Here is a 13,676-nt window from a genome sequence, read left to right on the forward strand (position 1 = left end):
GGCTTGACAGTTGAGGCTTTACGATAACAAAGCTTTCATAATATGTTGTACTTTACAATAGCTATTTAGTTTTGTATGGCACAGGTTGCCCGTGTCAACTTTGTACGGGTAAATGTCATACAAACACTACCATTTCCCAATGTTCAAATTTCCACGTTCGGAAAAGTTTTTGTTTTATTATTCAAATTAATAAAACTAAAACTAAATAAAACTTACGCTTGACGGTGCAGCGGATTTGGGCGAAGGTTTTAATATATGAATAATATACATACATTATACGTATAAGTAGCGCTTGTCAGTTATTTCATGTTTTAGTGATTAATTCGAGATTTACATTTCCAAGTATTAGCAAATCTTTTTAAGTTTCAAGGATTTAATTTTTTATTTTAAGACGATGAGATCGTGTGATTGTCTATTTACGAATGATTAAAAACGAAAACATATTTGACGAGAGATACATTTCCGTACCTCTAAGCAAGTATATTTTGAGTACTAATTATGCTATTGAAATAATTACCTATTTGATATCGTACCCAGGTCAATTTTAAGTAATTAAATATGTAATTATGCAATAAATACATATTTTTTAGAACCGGACCTGATTAACTCGTTTGAGTATTAAATCAATCTCGCTGGTGTGTTTCTAAGCGTTTTAGAATTGATGTTAAATATTTGTCGTGAGTTGTGGTCTGGGTATGTCGGCGCACATGTGCGCATAAAAAAACTGTGTGCCGTGTAGTGTCGGGAATGGGGTCGGTGTTGACAGTACGCATAGCTGTGGCAAAGCGATGCGCCCGCGCCGACCACCCTGCGCCTGCGCCTGTCCCACTCACCATAATTTAAACAACATAAATATTATCATCATCGAGCATCCACAGTACAAACAAGACGAGGGTTAAACTATGTGATAATACAATACAATTGTTACTTATATTTTAGCCAAAATTATAAATTTCACAATAACGTAGACGCTGGTCCTTTAAATTAGGGGCGAACAGTGCATTTTATTGTAAATAAAACATACCTTCTTAGATAGTATTGCTTGAAAAAGTTCTTTCACCTGACAAACTATGTCAATTGTAACGAACAGGAAATCAAAAGAATGCGTACCCACGCTCGTGAGAAGTCTTCGAGTCTTATCTAAAGGAAGCCCTCCTGTATTTTAATATTTAATTTAGCCGGAAAAAGTAGGAGACATGAGACGCGTACGGGATATCCAGCCACAATCGTCATAACCAGTAAATCTCTGATTAGATATCATCCTTGGGAAACGACAACAAATTAATCGCCGCAATCTAAAGCTCATTTTATAATGTATAAATATCTTACCCCGATGTTAATTGTAAAACTCGTGCGAAACTATTATTGTATTTTTACAAATATAACTTTAAACGGTACAGACATTGACAGATATTAATCTCTAAATAAAAGAGATTAAAAGTCAGAGATACTGGTTTTCTATATCGTTTTAAGTTTTAAGTTTAGGGAACATATATACTCGTTTTATTTATATTTGTCTTGAAAACAATTGAATGTTGTTTTCTTGTCTGAATAAAATGAATTTACCTTTTTTTGCAATGTAGACGGTATTTTAAAAAAATAAAGCCTAATATGAATTAGTAATTTTTATGTAGTAATAATATGTTTGATATTTTGGGGGTAAAACTACCCAGTTTAAGAAAACAGAAATAAACAAGCCTGTGTAATTCTCGTCAGTTATTGAATATATCTATCCGTGTCATCGGCAAACACGTCAAAATACTGTTTACCTAATGAGTGTCGGCTGCACGTGATCCATTCTCACGACCCAAAGTTGGAAAAAACAGGAATCCCAAAATTTTCAAAGCAATTGGTGCATTGTCTACATAAACAGTTGATTCGTAGAAAAACAATACCATCGCTCTGTATTGATTTAAATAATTGAAATTTTTTATATTCTTAAACAATGTAAGTACTTCAGGAATTGTTAGTTTCAACATCTGGCATATCACGAATTTGTAAAATACCATTTTGGGTTAGAATACTTTCTAAAACTGTTTTTTTTTTTGTAATTTTATTATATTATAAATAATTAATAATTGCCAGTTATTTGTAATCATCTCTATAACATTTTTACGAAAAGTTTAAAGTAAAATCTACAGTGGATGAGTGTAAAAATGGATCTTTCACATGAAACCCCGGCTTAGATCCGGCAAGCATTACTGTCATCGTGTGCACATACCAAGTGTATAATTCTTCCCGTGCTTATAGTGCTATGAAAACCTACTAAGGAAACATGCAGCATATTCAAATCACTGGAGAAGTATATATATATATATCATAATATTTGACATTCAATTGATGTGATATCATTGGTCGAGATCTTGAATAATAATATATGGTATTCATTATGGATTCGTGAGAATATGGCGTTTCTTATGTCGGCGAGTTATTACCGGAACTATGGATATAAAATTAAATAGGACATAAGTAGTTAAGTAGAAAAGTGTATTACATGCAAGGCAGGTATATACTTATCTTGTTATTTACTATATCTGTTTATATTTTTTAAATAATTTAGTTTGATCAGCGATAACATATTCAGGCCTCTATTCATTTGTCGCCTCAATGCCATTAAATCCGGCCCTGATTATAAATAAAGATAAATTAATCAATAACTGTTTGTTGTGTATAATATAAGAGAGTTATTAGCAAATCGCATAGCGTAAATCTAAGGTAGACTATACACGTCTTGGAAGAAATCAGCTCGCCCTAAAATAAAGTGGTGAAATCATCTAACACATACATTTGTTAGTATAATAGGAATAAATGAAAAAAGTGTCAAGACCCAATTAGAGTCAATTATATGAGATGTGTTTTTATAATTAATTCGGTGTTTCTATGACATCAAATATATTCATGCCTGGAGATTTGACGTATGTATAAATAAACGCAAAAATAAGTTGTTATGTAAGAGGTTTGTGTGTAAGATTAGTTTTGTTATATTTTTATGTTGTTTTCAAGTAAATCATTTAACTGGTCGAAGACTAGTATAAGCGGCACTGGTTTCATGGCTGGGTGTTTGTACTGTCAATATTTTATATCGATAATTTCAATGGTTTTAATGGAAGTGTTGTGTCACTTTATAATGTGATCGATTAATTGCCTTAATTGTTACCACGAATTCATTGAAATATAGAAAATATTGCTTTTCTTTCTGTATTTATTTGTCAAAAACTTTATGGATAACACGACCAATGATTGTTTTTCTGTTCTAGTAAAGAATAAATAGATTACGAATAAAGGATTTTTTTCTTTCACTGTTTTGAGCACCTAATTATTTTATGAAAATTATTTACACATTCGAATTGATACAAACACGTTTACAGCTATTTTATTGGACCAATAAAATGATAAAAGCTTAATTGTGTTGCATAAAATAAAATATAAAATTACCCATTAAGCATGTCGTTTAACAATCTAATGGTATAAATAGTTAATGTGTAATGACAAAAATATGTAGCAATTAGCGCTAGACTTCCAAGACCGCACAAATAGAATTATATGGAACAGTTGTTGTTATGCTCGAGAAAAGACGGCATAGTTCGAGTCTAGTAGCGTCTTCCTGTAAATTTTTCCTAAAAGCAATTACGAACATGCTCTGAATAAGTTGTTTTTATTTGTAATTTGTTTAATCCGGTCAACGGAACCAGTCTTTGGTTTGTAATAAAAAAAAACGTGACTTTTATAATGTTATCAAATGACTCTACAAACCACAATCATTATATTTTTCATGTTTGTTACCGAATGAATGTTCTATCGTACAATATTACAAATTTGAATTCGTCGTTATATACTCTCTGCGAAACCTAACTGATAATGATCACATTTGTATACTAACAGTCACAACACTATAACGGAACAGGCAAGATCAATAAATAAATCCATTTCTTGTAATTCTCACAGCTCGCCCTTTTGACTGTTCTGAACCTCATTCCATTCAGCAACTCTCTCGTTCAAACTTGTTACGCAACTAATAAACATGTCCCTGTCGCTAACTTTGAATATAACCGCCCTAAGCGGAGGTTTCCGAGAATTGAGCTCGTGGCATTTTTTAGAACGCATTATAATTTGATCGGGAAATATTTATGGAAAGGGTGGCCGGACGCAAACTAGTCGAACGAGTCAATTATCAGCTCTCTAGTGTCGGTCGCCTGAAAGCGGCGCTATGGGTGGTTATCCGAAGGTACCCGATTTTAAGCTGGAATTTATGGGACAGAGATAGACGTGATACGAGGTGGAATTTCACACGACTTTATTCCAAAATGTAATGTTTATTGTTTAAAAATCTACTGTCTTTTGAAAAATCTTGGAAACACAATTGAGTTTAAACGAAAGCTTTTTTTATCGTTATTTATTAAAAACAACTTATGAGATATGTTAGGTGCGTCAACGTATTCATTATATAAATGTTATTACAAAATCGCCTAAAAATGTCCAATGTAGCAAAAGGTATAAACTGTTCCTACCTGTAGGCATGAGATTAAGATTCACAGATAAAATTCGTAGCCTACTGCTACGTTTGCTACGACATTCGTAGCAGTAGGTTACCAAATACAAGTGGTACTTATTTTATTTTACAGTAGAATAGTTTAAACAAAAACAGACTATAAATCAAATAGTATTGAAAGACAATTGAATATTTAGTCAATTCCTTATTTATCTGTACAGTAGTGGAATCTATCCTTTTTACTTTCTACATAAAATATAATTATTTATCTTTAACCAAGTAAGTTTTTATTACATTTTGTATAGAAAATGAATAATAATATTTTTCTAATCTAAATACAAATATATTTCATCTATTATATTTTATACTAAAATAATTGTATCAGTCATAATTTCATTAAATCATAAGCAAATAAAACCGCTGTTAAAAGAAACGTGTCCGCCATCAGCCGTACAGACTTCGTCATAATCGTTTCTGCTAATTTGTCGCAAAGCGAGGAAGGCGGGGCGAGATGCAATATCCGGTGCATGTGCAAGACAATGCTGAATGGACCCATTAATAGCACCGCAATGAATGAATGCGTAAACACATGTGCACCCTCGAACCCGCTACCCCACGGCTCTGGACATATGGCGCAACTTATGCAAAAGGACTTTATGTTTCGGAGAACGGCCTTTACATGAAACAAAAGCTTGCCACGTTTACGCGAACCATGTGATGCGGTAATTGTTACGTAAACTAGACCCCCAGTATAAATACCGTTAAACTCACTTTCTCCCGAAGTTTTTGGCGTGTTTCGCCGAAGATCCTAATAAAAATGCGATATGGCTGTCATAGTAATACTTCTTTTTTTTATTTGGTTTTCCTAACTAATGTATTTTTTTGATGTAATTAATAGGCGGGCCGGCAAATGGGCCACCTGATGTTAAATGGTCACCACCGCCCATAGACATCGGCGCTGTTAGAAATATTAACCAACTTCGCCAATGCGCCACCAACCTTGGGAACTAAGGTGTTATGTCCCTTGTGCCTGTAGTTACACTGGCTCACTCACCCTTCATACCGGAACATAATATAACAAATATTGCTGGTTGGCGGCAGAATATCTGACGAGTGGGTGATACTTACCGAGACGGGTTTGCACAAAGCGAATAATATAATGAAACCATTAAATATTAAATCCGCACATTTGTTTTTTGACCAATTAATAAGTAAAAAAACTAATGTATAACATTAGTCATTTGGTGTAGTTAATATTTCTTGTAGTGCCCATGTCCATGGGCGTTAGTGACCACTTATCATCAGGTGGCTCATTTTCTCATCCGCCTACCTATATTACAAAAATCCCCATATTTTATGATAAAATAATTTTTGAGGCGCACAATAGTTTTAATAACTACAAAAGGTAATTAGGATTTAGACTAAAAAAAAACCTTGTTTGACTTTAGACATAAATAATACCACAAAGGCAAAGTTTTTATTGTAATTTAAAGTAGCTTTCGAATTGAAAGAAAATGTCTAAATACTATCTACTGATATTTTAAATAAATACATTTAACACGGGGAAGTTTTGGAAACCGAAAGTAAACACTTTACACGGTACAGAGTTAGAAGTACAAAGCGCTACGTGAAATAAAGTGTTATTCTGTGGATTATTGTCAAATTTAAGGTATAATATCGCTTCCTGTTCTATTCTCACTCTGTTTGTAATGCAAGCAATAAAAGAAACACTTTGGATAGTAGATACCTGTAATACAAAGAGCAGGTACGCATACAATTTGACGGGAATTCAGTACGACAGGTTAATACGACCGTTAGGCATTTGTAGTGAGTGCGACGCGCTGGCGCCAGATATCCGTATCCTATTGTTAAGACTCTGAGGTCTATTCTCTATTTTTACATCCGTAAAACCCGCTAAGAGTACTTTATTCATAGACAGTTTCCTTGGAATTCCCACTCGGGTGTACTTCTTTCAATTAATTTGTTGTTATATTAACAATATAAAAATAATAATAATGATATTATATGGCGGTTCCTTATTATTATTAAACAATATCTGCTTGTACTTTTAGAATTGTTACATATAGTTAGTTGAATTGCATACAAATGAAATAATTTATTTAAGGCGTTGTTGCAAAAGCACAATTTGTTACTCATAGCTGATTTATCGAAGCCATGTCATTAATATTTGTTTGCCCAAGTTTATGTGAATAGTTTATCACAACATCGACGACCGGACGTTCCGTCTCGCCGCATTCCCGGCTCTTATCAATGTAGTCTCAATGAAGCATATCCCTTATAAATTATTGCTGAATTACAAGTTTTCAAAGTCAACCAAATGACATGATTTCGCATGTTCATATCGCAAACTCTAATCAACTAACCCGCATCGTTTATTATGAGATGACTTAATAAAGTTCACGAATGAGCTGAATGCAATAATAAAGGCATATACAGTAACACAAAATAGCGGTCACGTGCCGTGAATTCGCTACAATTGCCTCGTGAAGCGAAATTAGGGGATTCTGATTAGGTGAATAGGGTTACTGTACGATGTGATTATTACGTTGTATTATTTATAACAGCCCGTTTGCTCGTCGGTAAGCGATACGCCGCCCGTATATGGTTTGCATAAGTTCAGGAACGTGCTGATTACAAAATTGATGAGCTCATTTCCAAAACTTAGTGTCACCGATCGTTCAATTAGGAAATCCATATATATATAATTATATATATACATAAATAATTGTAACAAACCGTTTTCATCAATGTACCTTGCATATATACTTTATAATCAATCATTATAACGATATATAAATTATTTAAATTCAACACACTTATTATTTTGTATATTAAATAAATTTTAATGTCTTTGCTCTTTGTGATTTTTATCACAACTAAATACATTAATTATTATCCAAAAAGGTTCAATACTCGTGTCGGGTTTATATTGATTAATATACCTTGTAAGTTCTTAGTTCCCATGGTGCATTTCCCATGCAGTTATCATATGTCTGACGGGACGAAGACTAGACTGCTTGCGAGTGATAAGCGATCGCTTTCGCAGCAAGTACGAGGTATCGTACGAGTATCATATGGACATTTATGTAAACTTATAATGGTCTTTGTAAGGTCAACGAGTGATCGCAACTAATTATGACCGGTCTTATTAAAAACAAGAACGTCATTATTTGTTAGAAATTACAGACGTATTACATAATGTATGAGATCGGATGTTTTTCCGGTTACTAATGAATATAAAAATGTAATCATTTATGAATACCTATAGATTAGATTAGATTTCTTAAATTAATTTTATATTAATCCGACGATTCAAATTACCCATGCTCAATTAGCTGCCGACCGTATCAACTGTTTGGATTTAAATATAAAAATATTAAAGCACTTGATAATTTTTGTTCGTGCTGTGTAAAGTATAAACGTATGTAATGAATCCGAGTATTTTGAAGTAAAAGTAGAGATGCAAACCAAGACAAAGGATCTGTCCACGGTAACCATTACATGCGTACACGCATACACACACGTAGCAAAATAAAACTTAAAGACAGCATTCCCGGCGACCGAGGCATTTTATATTATACCTATATTTGTGTTATAAATTTTACGGTCTGCGACAAGTGTTTGCATAGTCAGTTGGAATTTTTGAGGCCACCGTTTATACTTGATACGGGCAATAAACATCACATCTTAAATTCTCATACTCACGAATAAAAAGTCAATTATTGTGTGACTGAATTACATATAATATGCGAAAGAAAGCACTTTAAGAATACGCTTTAAGTAAAATTCTGAGATCAAGAACTCAATGTTCTCTATAAATGTTTATTTTCTTTAAATCTATGTTTTCGTTATGCATTACACTAAATAATTGTGTAGACGAAAGGAACTTGTGGTAAATAAATGTGTTCCCTTGCGGGGGGTCTGATGACGGTGAGGACTTTGTCGAGGTTACAAATACTATGACTAGGACAGAAATTAATGGTTGATGTTTTATTGACATGAATAATGAGATTTGATTGAAAATTCAAATAGTTTGAAAGAATGCATTGGTTATTTAAAAAATACGTCACTTATTTATTTAATAAATTATTTTCAAATAAGTGAATCTAAATTCCTTAAAATTTTAGACGGCCATTAAGATACATAAGAAAAAAACATTGTTTTTTTAAGCGTGACATATGGCTATTGAAGGTAAATCAACCACCATGAAGGACAATCAAGCGTGGGAGCTATGCGGGGGTATTCACTAATGGATGTTCAAAATCTTATTACTTTTGTATTGTTGTCAAACGTTTTTATACCAATCCTTACATTGTGACGAACCACATTGCATAATAGATGTTATAAAGGATCTTGGTACCTCATATAATACGATTTACTTTTTTGTACGATTGAAATTGTTTTATGAGACGGCCAATATCATAATATATTCTACCTGCTGATCATTGAAATTGATATAAATATACAAAATTACATTCCAATTCAATTGTGTTGAACTTTTTACAAACATGTACTTGAAATATAAAACTGTAATTACAAGTACATTAAATTAAAGATAAGATTGTCTTTCCTTCCTTTGTAAAAGTATTTTCATGTCAAAAAAGATCTAATATAGTAAAACTGTTTTATTAAACTATTAAAGTGAAACTGTATTCGATATTTTCATCATTCGTTGTTAGCAAAATTACTTAATAACTAGCTGTAGGTACTCTGCAATTTCTACCGCAGTAAAGTATTCGTTGTACATGAATGTTTCGTACAGTTTGCGATATTGGTTGTTACTCCTTGTTGGCGAATTGTTACTCCTGTGCTTAGCGCTTTGACCAATACAAACTTCAGCTATACGATAAATATTGTAAGTAATATATCAATGTTTTTAATAACATTTTTTTTATACTTATTTTCGTAGATTTTATTTTAAATACATATTAATAATTCTATATGATTATTACATGTGTATAAATGATGAAAGGAGTAACTACTGCTTTCTTGCCGATTCTTTACTGTAGATTCTACATTCCTAAACAGTGGATTAATTCAATACGGAAAATGCTTATTCAGAATAGCTTAAAAGATCCTACGTGAATAAAGTATATTTTAAATAATTTAACTTCTATATGGTATATATAAGTAAAATTGAAAAGCAATCCTGCAAGCCCCCCGGTGTTGCAGATGTCCATGGGCGGTGGTAGTCACTTTCCATCAGGTGAGCCTCCTGCTCGTATACCTCCTCTAACATAAAAAAAAAAAAAAATACATAGATAATATAATATAAATTTAAAAGCTATAATTACAATTTCTGATAACATATTAAGGCTCGAGATAAGATTTTTTTATAGCCATTCGATAATTACGTGATTGCATTGCATTCTATGTTTATAAGTCTTTTCGTTTATTAGTTTTCATATAAGTGGAGCAATCGCATAATATCAGGTTATGGCGGTAGGAGTGCAGTGGATCTGCATCAGGAATGCAAGTTCGCCAACTCTCACACGCCCAGAATGAGTTGGATATTTTTCAAAAGGGCGCAATTCTTGGAAGTATCCAAGCGGTCGGAGGCTGGCGCTCGCCGGCCATTGTAGCGTGCGGCTAGTTTTGATCTTATTGTTAATGGGACGCCAAGTTTTTTCAAAGGCTTCGGAAAAAAGGTATCATCGGACCCCAGCGGAAACGTTACGGGCCCTTGTGAAATAAAATGTATGTATACGTTCTACGAAGGAGGTGTTATTTTAATCGTAGGTCGGCCTTTGTTGTTCAGGAATGTAGATGGCCTGTCATAATTTTAATGGGCAGTTTCTCAGACATTATATAAATCTGATAGCGACCTAAGTATTCAATGATAGCAAATAACTATTTCTATTCCAATTGATTAAACATATCGAAAATGTCATTTTAGCTTCCCTATTGTCACTATAAGTTAAAAATATTTTTTTTTTAAATATCGTTTTTCGACTATAAAATATAGCTAATTTCTCTTTTTATACCCATACACGCATTTAATTTCTTGCAGCAATTAGTATATTTCATGAATGTTCGCAGATATTGTACGTAGTTTAATTTGACAGCAATTTAAAATTAACGGTCATTCGAAACCGTTGTATGTTGGTATAAGCAAGTTATGAATGGCGTCTCTACAAAAGACATCTTAAGTGTAAGGGCTTTTATTGCATGACAGACTTCGGAATTCAGTAGGTACATATGAACGACCTCACAGGGTACTTTCATTCATCAAATTAATGCGGGAAGCTTATACTTCAACACTATCTACAAAGAAATTTGCGATGGAAAAGAATAAGCTATTAACAAAACGCATACGAACGTATGATACACGTTTGAGGTTTAAGTGAAAGGATCGTTGAACGTTATTTGAATGATACCGGTCTACCCTAACTTGATAGCGGGGAGGGAATCTCTCCTCCCACCAGAAGGATTCGGAGGGCTGTGCGTGTGTGTGCGTTAAAGAATTTTAAGGTCCAATTACTAGTGAGCCGCCTTCCATTAACAACTTTATTTATAATGGGATGAATAAGTTGCGGCTTTTAATCAATCATGTGGGCTATAAGTAGCATCCGGTGTCGACAATTGTTCAATAAATGCTGACCATTTGAATTAAATGTAATGTTTGTTTAATACATCGAGTTTATTTTTTTAGTTAATATTTACAATTACTACAATCTTTAAAGATCCACGTTCCTAATACTTCAATTAACGCAATGATATCAGTAATCATTTGACTTAATTAATTAAAGATGCGTATGAGTATATATAAAATACAAGTAATCATCTGATATATTTTTCGGAAAATAACATTTATGAAATATATACAGTTTATTGTATGAATTTGCTCCAAGGACTGTCTTATTACACCGACTCGAGTGGCCAAAACGCCCGACCACAGTGCAAGCATTCACCCAAAAAACACCCCGAGACGTAACATAATATTTCCCAAGCAGCCTTTTATTTATTAGATGAGCAACGAACGCAGGCGCAGGGCGGCGCCGCGACAACTCTACTTCTCAGAACTGAACTCCAACGTGTCGGCTCGAAGCCGTTACATTTTGAAAAAAAATATATTTATGTCGACGAAAAAATCGGGATCCAAACCGTATTTATCTAAAAACCGTGAGCCTTTTGTATGAATATCGATTTGTAGGATTGATACTCAAAGCCAAACTTAAGAAAACAAAGAGTACCCTTACTTAAGTCTTAAGGATTTTATCTAATATATATACATATATATAAAAGAAGTTGCTGCAATGATTAATTAACAAAAATGCTTGTTACTTCATCAGTATGCAACCCCGTTTAATATTGGGACATTAACATTATTGTTGGCCGGCTATTTTGAGATCGCGAGTTTACATAGTCGACGTGTTCGCTTTCATAAAGTCTGACGTTTATTATTTTTAGAATCCTATTTTACAAATGGTGAGAAAGAACACGTATAACGATAATAGTGTAAAAATGAGCTCTGTTTATCAGATTGCACATCTGTACTTTTGTAAGTCTCAGAGAATTACAATAAGGAGTTAAGTAAGCCGCTTACTGTTTTTACTTAAAGATGAACAATATAATGTTATTAAAGAATAGTAAATAACATATTATGTTATAATATATGTCATTTATGATTTTCTAATAACATACTAGCGTTTTTAGGGCGTTAGGGTAACTCAAAATAACATACTCTAACATTAATCTCCTTTTCACCGTTTACACTGGGCGTCCCCTTCCAATCAATTAATTCCATAAAATGCCAGGTATCTACGAGATTTACAAAAAATAAGATTAAATCCGTCTCTTAAAATACTTTCGACGTTTTGATGTTTATGTGAAAATTGATGACTATAGCAAGTATTTTACATACAGATATCAGAAACGAGATATTTAAGTATAATAAGAAATAAAGCGCCTCCTTGCAGATAATTTTTATTTCGAGCTTGCAAATTGCAACAATTTAAATTTTTAACTTCAGAATGTTGATGTACGGCTAATTAGAATTTTAATAATTTGCATTCGAGAACTCGTTACTGTGACGAATTACGATGACATGCTTTAAAACTCGCCTGAAAAGGAATTTTGTAATAAATATCTATTTTACGGTTCACATTGGAAATTAAATATAATTTAGGTTGATTTATATAAAAAAATTACAAAATTACATTATCCACCTGTTTACAAATAGAGAAAGAGCGGGCTGAGAAAGCCGAGTCTCATAGCATGAATGCACTTGACACCTTTATAAATGGAAGGTCGGGCGGCAAAAAGTGCGGAACGTTGGTATTCAGTCGGTTTGACTTCGGTTTAAGCCGATTGTCATCCGTCTGACTATAATCTGTTTTTCTTCTACTATAAACGTGTTGCACGATGTTAAATTGTGAATTTAACGTTACCAATACGAAATGGTTTCATTATTCGGTTTTTACCACTGTCTGTTGCAACGGGATTTCACTTGTCTTATTGACAAGAGAGGTAAAATTCGTATCCAACAGTTTTATTTGTGAGTCAATCACGTGAGAACAACTGAACGTATCGGTTAGGGACTGACCAAACGCGGAATTGTCTGTAGATGGTAGATTATTAATTTGTTTGAATTTGAAATGATCCGTCCCCCTTTTCTTATTTAGTGCCCGGCGATGTGAGCGGGTAACAGTCAGCATACAGACAAAACAGTCTAAAATATACTATATGTATGAATGATGCTTATGGAATACAATTTTATTGAACAAATTGAAACTTCTTGGATATAATAAGAATTAAATCAAGGTCAAATTGAACGCAACGTTTCACGAAAAAAAACACACAGTTTTTTATAATACCAAAAGAAATTTGTTCCTTTGTCAGCTTACGTTGTAAATGTAACGATCGTGATATATTCCAAAATAAATCGTCGAAATGGTAAAATTTTGTACTATTTTTTTTAAATGTCAACACTTTACTATAATGAATTGATTACCTCGTTGGTCTAGCCAAGATTATAAGATTCTAACTCGAGTTTGATTTCAAATCCTGGGTCGAGTCAGCAGTTCAAATCAGCCAAAATCCCGCAAAATATCTCTGTCGGATTCCCGTCCAATCGGACTAAGAGAAGGAATTAAGAGTGAGAGTACACATATGTGTACTGTAATATCACTTATCCAGAAGATTAGTGATAACTTGAGCATCGTGA

The sequence above is a fragment of the Vanessa tameamea genome, chromosome 3 (assembly GCF_037043105.1).
Source record: "Vanessa tameamea isolate UH-Manoa-2023 chromosome 3, ilVanTame1 primary haplotype, whole genome shotgun sequence".
Lineage (NCBI taxonomy): Eukaryota > Metazoa > Arthropoda > Insecta > Lepidoptera > Nymphalidae > Vanessa > Vanessa tameamea.